This window comes from Taudactylus pleione, unplaced genomic scaffold, assembly GCF_031769625.1.
Source record: "Taudactylus pleione unplaced genomic scaffold, aTauple2 ptg000991l, whole genome shotgun sequence".
Lineage (NCBI taxonomy): Eukaryota > Metazoa > Chordata > Amphibia > Anura > Myobatrachidae > Taudactylus > Taudactylus pleione.
Genome location: NW_028285392.1, coordinates 41,572 through 55,000, shown reverse-complemented (window position 1 = coordinate 55,000; position 13,429 = coordinate 41,572). Strand labels below are relative to the sequence as shown.

At 45.2% G+C, this 13,429-nt stretch overlaps 1 protein-coding gene across 1 annotated transcript in view; it reads left to right on the top strand.

The window, feature by feature from the left end:
- The window catches only part of WDR97 (WD repeat domain 97), a gene marked incomplete at its 5' end in the record, with an annotated part of 527,575 nt that overhangs the window by 509,615 nt on the left and 4,531 nt on the right, over positions 1–13,429 (top strand). The window lies entirely within an intron of this gene.

The window sequence follows — 13,429 nt, the reverse complement described above, 5'->3', positions numbered from 1 at the left end:
GAGGGTTAGGGTACTTACCCTCCCCTGTTGGGATATTCAGTGATCTGGCTTCTGTCTATTCAGCTGCCGGCTATAGTGCAAAATCAGACGGCACTTAGGAACCCCCATCAATAAAAGCGCTGACTTAGATCAATGTGTCAGAGTGACCTCAGTTACGGGTTCCTGAGTGCATCCAATCTTACACCTTACAGTCATCATATAGTAAAGGCACCTGCACATGCTGCATCACCTGAAGCAAGGGAGTGTTGGACAGTTTGGATAGATTATCATAGATAATATCTATATCTATATCTATCTTCTCCATCTATCAATCCACAAGTGGTATACAGCGCTAGTCCTCTATTCAATTCTAAATGTTTGTTTACAATCCACAAATGACCATCTCCAGTCCTGGAAACATGTATAATATATGGTACTTCCCCTGGTTTTTGGGATGGCAGCTATTCTCCAGGTAACTGATGTTCCGCCAGTTAAAGGTCGGTTTCTAAAAAAGAAATGAGAAAAAAAGTGCCTCCTAGTGCAATATCGTATGTATAACTTTCTCCACCACCAATCACCCGTAGGGTAAAGATGGCATAAACCACTATTGTACTCACATGTGAGAATATCCCTTTAAAGTGAAATCTCCCTTGGTGACTGTGAGGACATGAGATGTGTGTTACAAATGTACTGGCAGCATCTCAGTCATTGCAGAGATCAATTTACTTTTTAGTCCTTTTGTGTCCCCCTTCCCGTCTCCTAGTGTATGTGTGATCATTCTCAGGACACACATTTTCATTAGCATGTCTATTATGTACTGTAATAATGTAAGTTATTGAAATGTTTAATACTGGATAAGCCTTGATGTTAGCCTGGTCCATATGTCTGTGTTAGAGCAAGGTGACACCTCCCAAAACAAAAGACCCTCTAAGTTAATTCCCACCTCCCCAGGGGACGCTCAGGATTTACTCCTCCTTCCATTTGCCTGTTTTGTGCTTCACGTGAACCTGGTAGACTGAACGGAACCATCCCAGCAGGTGTTCGTCAGGGAAGTAATACCCAGAGGAGGTAGGAGAAACTGACAGCATAAGGGACTCGCGCCAATCGGGAAACGGTGCAACCCCCCCTGGGAGGTCACAATATCATGGGAAATTGGAAGATTTTAAAACAGATCACTGAAGGCAACTCCACATGTTAGTCGCTGACTTTGGCTAAGAGGCCTCGCTCTGCCAAGGTGCTAGTGGAACGCATCACCAGTTCTGTGGATTTATACTTTGGAAATTCTGCAAGGACCTATACGCTATTCATTGCTGTGTGTTCTGTGATTAGCTTCTACTGTATGGGATCCTGGAATCAATTGTTTGGACCCAGGGACTATCACTGCTGTGTGATCTCTGATAGTTTCTACGTGTGGGGTCCTGGAAGTGATTGAGTGGACATACGCTATTCACTGCTGTGTGATCAGTGATAGTTTCTACTGTGGGGACTGAGGGTCTCTAGCTATTTTGTGGAATTGTTCTGGGACATTATACTCTACTGGGACTGCCTCTGTCTGGACTGCTACCTGTTTATTGCCCGTTCACTGGATTTACTGCTTGTCCTGACATATTATCTATTTCTGTGTGCTGTGGAAAAATAAACCATCACGTTGGTTTCATCTGCTCGGTGTCTGGGTGATTGAGAGAACCCCGTTTCCTCACAGTGACAATGACATGGGATGTATTCATCCAATAGCCGGTTTTCAGTGTTTCCACAATAACATCGGATTATAGAGCAAGCATAAAGAATACAAATAGCATAGTGTAATAAATTTACACACAGAATTTATTTGTCACAAAACAATAAAAAATGCCCTACATTAAAAACAATTCAAGTTCGTCTGGAGGGGAACTTAGCCAAGAACCCACAGTGTTTCCAAAGTTAGTAGGATAGAGCACCGCACCTCAACGCGTTTCGTCTTTATGCCATCTGCTGGACTTCATCAGGAGGATAGAAGGTAAGCATACCTCTACTAATGAACTTTACTAGGGGTGTGTGTACCGCCTTTTTTTACAAATTGTATATCAGACTGGAAGTGATCTCACTTCCTGTACCATGATCCGCATCACTCGCGGTCACCGGAAGTCGCTAAATGGCCCAATAGCCCCTCTCTTTACATCCGTGATCTGAGTTACCCGCGGTCACCAAATTTTGTAACACCCTCCACTTCCTGGTTACACTGGACACGCACAGACAGGCCAACTCTGTCACAATGCCGTCAAGTCTATCCCATGTGTGCGGCAAGCCGGAAGTCTCGCAATATTGCAATGCCCATTTTGTCAGAGTCCTCTTTCTGACACCAAGGCGCACTTTAGCGAATAGTGACCATATTGTCGAAATCCCAATTCCTTTATAACAATTTAGATTGGACGCCTTGTGAACAAATCAATGTGCACACTATAGAGCAATAATGTAATACAATTCAATCCTAGCATATAAAATATATGACATCCCAATAAAAATGTCTCATTATAACTAAATGAATTCATGTTGCCTTCTAACTATTATATTCAATTACCTTAAAATCTCAAATGCATAAAAACAGAATAAATAAGTGTTAAAAAAGGAAATACATATAAGAACATCAATTCTACTTAATACATACAAATTAATACAATGGGATTGTTCATAAAAACGGCACAATTTTATAATTATCATTCAAGCCTCTGGGGACCAGGGTGCCCAATTCATGAATCCAAAACATCTCACACCTGGCCAATCCACATTAGAATTGTGAGACATTTTATAATGTCCAGGGACAGTCTGTGCTTCTATCTTGTTCTTCATACTTCAAATATGCTCTTGTATCCTTATTTTTAAAGGGCGTTTCGTTTTTAGCCTATAGATTTCAATTTACATCAGCATTCTAATACATAAATGACTGAAGTGGTAGTACAATCAATAAAATCCTTAACTTGATAAGTACGCGAGTTATCACAGTTTTTAAAATTTCAACTAAGGGGTGAGCAAACCTACATATGTTACAGTGGCCACATTTGAAAAAAACTTTACAAGGTTTAACCCATAAACCCTTTTTCCTCAGAATTTCCTGACTTAACATACTGGGGGCCAAAAATCTTTCAAGTTTCTTGCCCGTTTGAACACTATTTTCGGTTCTCTAATAATATGGTATTTAATACCGGGTCCATCTGTAAAATACCCCAATGTTTCTTAAAGACTCTACATATTAATTTTTCATCTTTATTGTAAGGTGTGATGAAGAGTACTTCATCCCCCTTTTATCTCTTACTTTATATTCCAATAAGTTTGTACTTGCTGTATTCTCAGTATTTGTTAAAGCTTTTTTCAATAATTCTTCTGGATAGCCTCTTGCTTTAAATCCATCAATATAGACTTCAAATTGTGCATCACATTGTTCTTTAATACTACAATTTCTTTTGACTCTACAAAACTGAGAGTATGGTATATTAGTCTTCCTGCTGATGCATGTCCACTTTAGGAATTAGTATCTTCTGTTTTCACATAGCTGTTAGTTTGAATCCCATTGGTCGTACTCATCAAAACCAAATATTCTACTTCATTCCTATCAATTTTATAAGTGAAGGTTAAGTTATAAGGATTATTTCCAATAAAATCCATAAAAACTAAAAACAAATAGTCTGTGCCTTTCCAGCTAATCAAAATGTCATCTATGTACCTTCGATATAGGACTATAGTCTCCTTGAATGGAGTGTCACCATAAATAACAATATTCTCCCAACTCCCCATATGCAAATTCGCAAAACTAGGTGCAAAAACTGTCCCCATGGCGGTCCCACATATTTGTAAATAAAAACGTCCTAAAAAATTTAAATAATGTGTTCAAATAAAATCAAAATTTATAAAAAGTCTTTATGGGAATCACTCAAATTTGTATTCTCCTGTAAGAATTCTTTGCATGACTCAATTCCTTTTTTGGTTATCTATACTGAGATAAAGTGATTACACGTCAACAATAACCCAAAAATAGTCTCATATATATATATCACTTGCAATGTTTGAAAGGCACTCCAACAATAGAGAAATAAATCTACACCACTCAGCGTATATATGTCAACGTTTCAGAGGACTTTAACCTCTTTTATCTGATGATATCTTGATAACAGAGGTTAAAATACTCTGAAACGTTGACATATATACGCTGAGTGGTGTGGATTTATTTCTCTATTGTTGGAGTGCCTTTCAAACATTGCAAGTGATATTCATACAGTCTCATGGCTGTCAGAAAGTGCACCCTGGATTTACCTCACTAATAGGAGTGCCGGACAAAAGACTGCATGTATATATATATATATCTATATCAGGTGCATAAATATTGGGACATTGACAGAATTCTCATATTTTGGCCTCTATTCCCCACCACAATGGCTTTGAAATGAAACAAACAAGATGTGATTTACCTGCAGACTTTCAGATTTAATTTGAGGGTAATTACATCCAAATCAGGTGAACGGTGTAGGAATTACAACGGTTCCTATATGTGCCTCCCACTGTTTAAGGGGCCAAAAGTAATGGGACTATCAACTCAAAAGCTATTTCATGGACAGGTGTGGGCTATTCCCTCGTTATTTCATTATCAATTAAGCAGGTAAAAGGTCTGGAGTTGATTCTAGGTGTGACATTTGCATTTGGAATCAGTTGCTGTCGACTCTCAATATAAGATCCAAAGAGCTGTCACTATCAGTGAAGCAAGCCATCATTAGGCTGAAAAATCAAAACAAATCCATCAGAGAGATAGCAAAAACATTAGGTGTGGCCAAATCAACTGTTCGGTGCGATTTTTCTTTTTAAGAATGTTCCAGAGAGCTCAGCAACACCAAAAGACCCGGAAGACCACGGAAAACAACTGTGGTGGATGACAGAAGAATTATTTCCCTGGTGAAGAAAAACCCCTTCACAACAGTTGGCCAAATCAAGAACACTCTCCAGGAGGTAGGTGTATATAATACAGTTCTGGAACAACATACTATGGACAGATGAGACAAAGATCAACTTGTACCAGAGTGATGGGAAGAGAAGAGTATGAGAAGGAAAGGAACTGCTCATGATCCAAAACATACCACCTCATCAGTGAAGCATGGTGGTGGTAGTGTCATGGCATGGGCATGTATGGCTGCCAATGGAACTGGTTCCCTTGTATTTATTGATGATGTGACTGCTGACAAAAGCAGCAGAATGAATTCTGAAGTGTTTCGGGCAATATTATATGCTCATATTCAGTCAAATGCTTCAGAACTCATTGGACGGCGCTTCACAGTGCAGATGGACAATGACCCGAAGCATACTGCAAAAGCAACCAAAGAGTTTTTTAAGGCTAAAAAGTGGAATGTTATGCAATGGCCAAGTCAATCCCCTGACCTGAATCCGATTGAGCATGCATTTCACTTGATGAAGACAAAACTGAAGGGAAAATGCCCCAAGAACAAGCAGGAACTGAAGACATTTGCAGTAGAGGCCTGGCAGAGCATCACCAGGGATGAAACCCAGCGTCTGGTGATGTCTATGCGTTCCAGACTTCAGGCTGTAATTGCCTGCAAAGGATTTGCAACAAAGTATTAAAAAGTGAAAGTTAGATTTAGGATTGTTTAGTTTGTCCCATTACTTTTGGCCCCTTAAAAAGTGGGAGACACATATAGAAGCCATTGTAATTCCTACACCGTTCACCTGATTTGGATGTAATTACCCTCAAATTAAATCTGAAAGTCTGCAGGTAAAGCACATCTTGTTTATTTCATTTCAAAGCCATTGTGGTGGTGAATAGAGGCCAAAATATGAAAATTCTATCAATGTCCCAATATTTATGCACCTGACTGTATGTATGTATATATGTGTGTGTGTGTGTATATGTATGTATATATATATATATATATATATATATATATATATATGAGAGAGATAAACACAACACATATACATCCTATAAATACGTGTGTGTGTGTGTGTATATATATGTATATGTATGTATATATATATATATATATATATATATATATATATATATATATATGTATTACACATATAGGATTTACTGCCTTCAAATTTAATTAATAAAAAAACTGTACTGCCTGTCTTACGCTTCCTGGCTTTCTCTTCTTAGAACAAATATCATTCTGAACTTTTATGTTTAGGGTCTGGGGCTGTGCCCCTCCCTTCCTCCCACCTCCTACTTCCCTGCAGCCTGTCAGTGAGTCACAGGCTGCAGCTTCACAAGTTATTGGACAGCTGAGCTGTCGCTCAGCTGCCCAGCACTTCTCTGCGGCGCCATGTGGAGATCTGATCTGTGCCGGGGGGCCCGGGCGTACTTACCACCAGTGCTCCTCCCTTAATCTGGCCCTGGGGGGCAATGTTGCAGAGGAGGGGGGGCAATGGCAGAGCATTCTAGTCACCCTACGCATTTGCTAAGAATGCCTATGCCTAGGGCCACCTCTGCTCCTGAGCTGCACTGAGTATCCATCGCCCATAGGTTGCATCCACATAGGCGAAGGTATTAAATGCATAAAAGCAGATAAATGGAAGACCACATGGCCACCTTGCAAAGCTGCTCTGCAGAAGCACCACAACGAGCTGCCCAAGAGGTACCAACTGATCTTGTGGAATGAGCAGTCACTACGGCCAGGGCCGGAAGGTCTGCCACCACGTAGGTGTGGCGGACGGTTAAGTGGAGCCACCTGGCTAAGGTCTGCTTTGTAGCCAGCCAGCCACGCTTGTGGATACCATAAAGAATGAAAAGGGAATCCGACTTCTGGATATCCCTGGTATGATCAACATAAATGGGGAGGGCCCCTACAACATCCAAAGAGGCCTCATCTGCTAAATCCTCCGGAGACTGAAAAGCTGGGGCCACAATCTCCTGATTGAGGTGAAATCTGGAAACCACCTTCTGAAGGTAAGCTTGTCAAGTCCGAAGAATGGCCCAGTCTGAGTGAAAGACCAGAAAAGGAGAGCAACACGACAGTGCGCTCAAGTCTGACCCACTTTCCAAAGCAATAGCCAGAAGGAAAATAGTCTTTCATCTGAGCCAACAAAGGTCCACCGATTCCAAAGGCTCGAATGGAGGTGACTGAAGAGCCCGAAGCACCAGGGACAAGTCCCACGGAGCCACCAGATGAACAAACAAAGGCTGAACGTAGAGAACAAACTGAAAGTAGGTACGAACATCCGGCATCAAGGCAACGTGTCTCTGAAAGAGAACCAAAAGTGCAGAGACCTGTACCTTTAAAAAAGACAGATTAAGATCCAAATCCAGGTCGGACTGCAGAAACGAGAGAACTCGGGGAAAGCCAGATGGATCTGGGGTTAAAATCTCTGGAAGAACACCAGGACAAGTAAGCGCGCCAAATCCGATGATAAACTGGTGCAAATGACTGACCAAGAAAAAGCATTAGCTCTCAAGACAGATGCCTTGATTTGACGGGGTGGCTCTTGAGACTAGTCAGATACGGGTGGAAGCACGGGCCCCGAGACAGAAAATCCGGCTGTGGCAGAAGACGCAGCGAGACATCGATGGAGAGACTGAGAAGATCTGCATACCAAGCCCTCCACGGCCAATCGGGAGCCACCAGAATCGCACCTTCCAACTTGAACTTGCAGAGAACCCTCACCAGAAGTGAGATCAGAGGGAATTTGTATTTGAGATTGAAAGTCCACCAAACCACCAAGGCATCTGCCAGGTGCGAGATCCATACTTTGGTAACTCGTGTTTGAACCGAGACGAAATCAGATCAACTGCTGGCAGGCCCCAACAATGAACTAGAAGCTGAAAGACATCCAGATGAAGGGCCCACTCGCCAGAGTGGACATCTTGACCACTCAAAGTCCACTTCCCAATTCTGGACCCCTGGAATGAAAACTGCCAACAGAGCTGGAACATGATGCTCTGCCCAATGGAGTATGTGACTGACCTCTGTCATGGTTCCAACGCTGTTAGTGCCGCTCTGATGGTTTGTGTAAGTGATGGCTGTCACGTTGTCTGCCTGTACTAGGAATGGGCGATTCTGAAGGAATTACTGAAGGAATTACTGAACCTGACAGAGGGCTCGGAAGACCTATCGAAGTTCCAGGACATTGATCAAGAGATGGCTCTCCTGAGCAGTCCATCGACCCTAGAAGGACTGCTGGCAGATCACAGCTCCCCACATGCGAAGACTGGTGTCCATGGTGAGAAGGACCCAGTCCAGAATCCAGACGGGGCGACCCTTGTCCAAGTGGGAGCTCTGGAGCCATCACACAAGGGAGAGACGAATCTCCCGAGACAGGACGACTGTCTGCAACTTGATCTGGAGATGGGATCCATTCCAGTGAGTCAGAATCTCTGCCTGGAGAGGCCGGGAGTGAAAACGGGCATACTCCACCATGTCGAAGATAGAGAACAGAGATCCCATGATCCGCATGCAGGTGTGAATTTACACGCTGCGATGTAGTAAGATCCCTCGAATTTTGTCCTGCAGATCCCAAATCTAGTCACTGGGAGAAACACTCTTTGAACCTGTGAGTCCAAGTGGCCCCCAGGTGGAGTATCTCCTGGGCTAGATTCAGGGAGGACTTCTTTTACAGTCGCACGGGTGGGACATCAATTGGAAGATCTATTGTGAGGCTAAGGGAGCCTCAGCATATCCGGATATCTGGCTAGGATAAGATCATCCAGGTAAAGGAGAATTCTGATACCCTTGCACTGCAAATGAGCTGCCATGAACGCCAAGACCTTCGTGAACACATGAGGAGCCATGGAAAGACCAAAGGGCAAGGTCCGAAACTGGTATTGCTCCTCCTTGACTGCAAACAAAAGGGTATGCTGGTGACTGAGTCGGATAGACACATGTAAATAACCATCCTGGAAGTCCAAGGAGGCCATGAAATCCCCCGGTTCCAAAGCCAAAATTATGGAGCGCAAAGACTCCTTATGAAACTAGGGGACCCGCAAATACTTTGCTGAGGGATTTGAGGTTGAGAATTGGGCAAAAGGAGCCATTCGGATTCTTGACCAAGAAGAGATTGGTGTAGAAGCCAGAGAACCTTTGATCCTGAGGGACAGGAACTATTACCCTGGAGGCTGGTGTAGAGCGAATTGACTCCCGCAGCGCTTTTTATTTTCCCAGATTTCCCGGAAGGCCTGTGGTTATAAAAACATTCTGGTGGATGCCTCCTGAAAGTCAGCGTAGCCCTGCGAGACGACACCACAAACCCATGCATCCAGACGTCAGAAAAAAGTATAAACTGGGGTCCCCCAAGGAGAGACCTGCCCCGTCAATCAATAGGCTTGTCAGCTGGTTTGGCAGCCGGGCGTCTGGTAGGCCAGCAATATTTCTAGGACCTTGAAAAGGACTGCACCTTGGCCTTTCCTTGTGGGCGAAAGGAGGACGCTCGAGCTCTAGGGGCTGCTGCTGAAAGTAGAAACACTGTCTTGGAAGCCGCCACCGTGGCCACTATTATATCCAGTCCTGGCCCAAATAGAATGTCAAGAAACAGACAAATCACAAGTGCACAACTCCAAATTACTAATTATATATAAATGCATTATGCAATAAAAATTAGCAAAATTGTATTTCTATATAATTTAGTCATTTGGAGTTGTGCACTTGTGATTTGTCTGTTTCTGTGCCTGCAATAAAGTCTCATCGGGTAGCACCTCCCATTCTATATATTCAGGGTGTGCAGCCAAGGAATCTTTCCTATACGCTCCAAATAGAATGTCACCAAAACAAGGAATTGCCTGAAGAGCCTTCCTAGAGTCCGAGTCAGTGTGCCAGGAACCAATTGTGAGAAGGTGTTTATCCATGGGGATTCCAGCACAGGCAGCTGCAGATGAGGCTGCATAATAGGGGTGGCTAGGACCCCCAAAGTAGGAAGGACAGGAGCGGGAGCTGTAAGGCAACTGCGACATTACTTGCGACAAGTTGACCGTCCGTGTCGGTTCCTGGTTGGAAGCAGTAAATGGGACATCTCACTGAGTGTCTCAGCAACAATGAATACAGAGACCATCCTGGGCCACATCCTACGGGGAAAGACCAGCAGAACAGTGTCTACATGTATGTAGCAAAGGAGCCTCCATCTCCTTGGGCGCTTTGTTCTTACAAGACATGTTACCGTGTTCCAAGAAAAGTCCCACACACCTAGTTATATATCAGGGGTGCACAATAGGGAACAGTGCGCTGAATGGAGGGGCCACACAAATTATACAATGAGTGGGGCAACAGGGGGGAAGTTATCACCTTTCACAGCTATAGTAAGAAAGACAATAGTGTGAAAAATGAGAAGAAACATAGGTATACAGGGAGACAGGAGCCTCTCTGATACAGACTGTATAACCTGACCTGAGGGGAGGTATACAGGGAGACAGGAGCCATCCTCTCTGATACAGACTGTATAACCTGACCTGAGGGGAGGTATACAGGGAGACAGGAGCCAGCCTCTCTGATACAGACTGTATAACCTGACCTGAGGGGAGGTATACAGGGAGACGGGAGCCTCTCTGATACAGACTGTATAACCTGACCTGAGGGGAGGTATACAGGGAGACAGGAGCCTCTCTGATACATACTGTATAACCTGACCTGAGGGGAGGTATACAGGGAGACGGGAGCCTCTCTGATACAGACTGTATAACCTGACCTGAGGGGAGGTATACAGGGAGACAGGAGCCAGCCTCTCTGATACAGACTATATAACCTGACCTGAGGGGAGGTATACAGGGAGACAGGAGCCAGCCTCTGATACAGACTGTATAACCTGACCTGAGGGGAGGTATACAGGGAGACAGGAGCCATCCTCTCTGATACAGACTGTATAACCTGACCTGAGGGGAGGTATACAGGGAGACAGGAGCCTCTCTGATACAGACTGTATAACCTGACCTGAGGGGAGGTATACAGGGAGACGGGAGCCTCTCTGATACAGACTGTATAACCTGACCTGAGGGGAGGTATACAGGGAGACAGGAGCCAGCCTCTCTGATACAGACTATATAACCTGACCTGAGGGGAGGTATACAGGGAGACAGGAGCCAGCCTCTGATACAGACTGTATAACCTGACCTGAGGGGAGGTATACAGGGAGACAGGAGCCAGCCTCTCTGATACAGACTGTATAACCTGACCTGAGGGGAGGTATACAGGGAGACAGGAGCCTCTCTGATACAGACTGTATAACCTGACCTGAGGGGAGGTATACAGGGAGACAGGAGCCTCTCTGATACAGACTGTATAACCTGACCTGAGGGGAGGTATACAGGGAGACAGGAACCTCTCTGATACAGACTGTATAACCTGACCTGAGGGGAGGTATACAGGGAGACAGGAGCCTCTCTGATACAGACTGTATAACCTGACCTGAGAGGAGGTATACAGGGAGACAGGAACCAGCCTCTCTGATACAGACTGTATAACCTGACCTGAGGGGAGGTATACAGGGAGACAGGAGCCAGCCTCTCTGATACAGACTGTATAACCTGACCTGAGGGGAGGTATACAGGGGGACAGGAGCCAGCCTCTCTGATACAGACTGTATAACCTGACCTGAGGGGAGGTATACAGGGAGACAGGAGCCAGCCTCTCTGATACAGACTATATAACCTGACCTCAGGGGAGGTATACAGGGAGACAGGAGCCTCTCTGATACAGACTGTATAACCTGACCTGAGGGGAGGTATACAGGGAGACAGGAGCCATCCTCTCTGATACAGACTGTATAACCTGACCTGAGGGGAGGTATACAGGGAGACGGGAGCCTCTCTGATACAGACTGTATAACCTGACCTGAGGGGAGGTATACAGGGAGACAGGAGCCTCTCTGATACAGACTGTATAACCTGACCTGAGGGGAGGTATACAGGGAGACAGGAGCCTCTCTGATACAGACTGTATAACCTGACCTGAGGGGAGATATACAGGGAGACAGGAGCCTCTCTGATACAGACTGTATAACCTGACCTGAGGGGAGGTATACAGGGAGACAGGAGCCTCTCTGATACACTGTATAACCTGACCTGAGGGGAGGTATACAGGGAGACAGGAGCCTCTCTGATACAGACTGTATAACCTGACCTGAGGGGAGGTATACAGGGAGACAGCCTCTCTGATACAGACTGTATAACCTGACCTGAGGGGAGGTATACAGGGAGACAGGAGCCTCTCTGATACAGACTGTATAACCTGACCTGAGGGGAGGTATACAGGGAGACGGGAGCCAGCCTCTCTGATACAGACTGTATAACCTGACCTGAGGGGAGGTATACAGGGAGACAGGAGCCTCTCTGATACAGACTATATAACCTGACCTGAGGGGAGGTATACAGGGAGACAGGAGCCTCTCTGATACAGACTGTATAACATGACCTGAGGGGAGGTATACAGGGAGACAGGAGCCTCTCTGATACAGACTGTATAACCTGACCTGAGGGGAGGTATACAGGGAGACGGGAGCCAGCCTCTCTGATACAGACTGTATAACCTGATCTGAGGGGAGGTATACAGGGAGACAGGAGCCTCTCTGATACAGACTGTATAACATGACCTGAGGGGAGGTATACAGGGAGACAGGAGCCAGCCTCTCTGATACAGACTGTATAACCTGACCTGAGGGGAGGTATACAGGGAGACAGGAGCCTCTCTGATACAGACTGTATAACCTGACCTGAGGGTAGGTATACAGGGAGACGGGAGCCAGCCTCTCTGATACTGACTGTATAACCTGACCTGAGGGGAGGTATACAGGGAGACAGGAGCCATCCTCTCTGATACAGACTGTATAACCTGACCTGAGGGGAGGTATACAGGGAGACAGGAGCCATCCTCTCTGATACAGACTGTATAACCTGACCTGAGGGGAGATATACAGGGAGACAGGAGCCTCTCTGATACAGACTATATAACCTGACCTGAGGGGAGGTATACAGGAGCCTCTCTGATACATAATGTATAACCTGACCTGAGGGGAGGTATACAGGGAGACAGGAGCCAGCCTCTCTGATACAGACTGTATAACCTGACCTGAGGGGAGGTATACAGGGAGACGGGAGCCAGCCTCTCTGATACAGACTGTATAACCTGACCTGAGGGGAGGAATACAGGGAGACAGGAGCCTCTCTGATACAGACTGTATAACCTGACCTGAGGGGAGGTATACAGGGAGACAGGAGCCTCTCTGATACAGACTGTATAACATGACCTGAGGGGAGGTATAGAGGGAGCCAGGAGCCTCTCTGATACAGACTATATAACCTGACCTGAGGGGAGGTATACAGGGAGACAGGAGCCATCCTCTCTGATACAGACTGTATAACCTGACCTGAGGGGAGGTATACAGGGAGACAGGAGCCATCCTCTCTGATACAGACTGTATAACCTGACCTGAGGGGAGGTATACAGGGAGACAGGAGCCATCCTCTCTGATACAGACTGTATAACCTGACCTGAGG